The sequence below is a fragment of the Atta colombica genome, unplaced genomic scaffold (genome assembly GCF_001594045.1).
Source record: "Atta colombica isolate Treedump-2 unplaced genomic scaffold, Acol1.0 scaffold44, whole genome shotgun sequence".
NCBI classification, from domain to species: Eukaryota; Metazoa; Arthropoda; class Insecta; order Hymenoptera; family Formicidae; genus Atta; species Atta colombica.
In genome coordinates this window covers 491111-492425 of record NW_017259533.1, presented here as the reverse complement: position 1 = coordinate 492425, position 1315 = coordinate 491111, and positions in this window count along the sequence as shown.

Sequence of the window (1315 nt, the reverse complement as noted above, 5' to 3'; positions counted from 1 at the left end):
ATAAATTTAAAATTTATTATATTAATTGATTGAATTTCTATATTATTTATTAGATTTATTAAATTAATTTCTTCGATAATTATATTATATAGAGTATTATATTATATAGAGTAACCGATATAAGTATGGAGAAATACATTAATCGATTTAATTATTTATTGTTATTATTTATTTTATCAATAGTTTGATAGTAATTAGTCCTACTGTAATTAGGATTTTAGTTGGTTGAGATGGGTTAGAAATATCGTATTGTTTAGTTATTTATTATCATAATTATATATCTTATAATTCTGGGATAGTTACGGTGTATGCAATCGAATTGGAGATGTAGGAATTTTAATAGCAATTAGGATAATAATAATAGTTGGAAGATGGGATTTAGTAATATTTAAGAGTGGGTTAGAGTTAATGTTACTAATAATATTAGCTGTTATTACTAAGAGAGCTCAAATTCCCTTTTCTATATGATTACCTTTAGCTATAGCTATCTCAACTCCTGTATCAGCTTTAGCATTCTTCAACTTTAGTAACTGCTGGGGTGTACTTAATAATTCGTTTTAATAGTTTTTTAATAGAAACAGATGTGAGGATAGTTTTAAGTTTTATTTCTATTCTTACTATGTTTATATCGGGAGTTATGACTAATTTTGAGAATAATTTTTAAAAAATTATTGCATTATCAACTTTGAGGCAGTTAGGATTAATAATGATAATTTTAAGATTTGGGTTTAGGATAATAGCTTATTATCTTTTATTAGTTCATGCAATTTTTAAGTCTATGTTATTTATGGCTGCAGGTGCTGTAATTCATTTAATAAAGAATACTCAGGATATTCGATTATTAGGAAATTTAAATGAAGTGATTCCTTATGTGATAATAAGATTAATTTCTAGGATGGCTGTAAGAGGAGTGCCTTTTATGGCTGGATTTTATAGAAAAGATTTAATTATAGAAATTATTTATGGAAGAAGGGAATTAAATATATTTATGTTTGTGTTAATAATTATGTCATTATCGTTAACTGTATCTTATTCATTACGATTTTTTTATTATTTATTTTTTAACAGAAGATTAAAATTTTATAGTTATATATATGTGTAAAAGAAGATAAATTAATATATCTATAGTTATTATAATGTTATTAATGATTATAGTAGGATCTTTAGTAAATTGAATTTTTCATTTTGATTATTATGTAGTTTATTTATCTTCTTTAGAAAAATTAATTACTTTAGTAAGTTATTTAATTGGAGTTTTAGTTATAGATATAATAATTATTGTAAGAAAATTTTTGAAGTTATATTATTATATTAT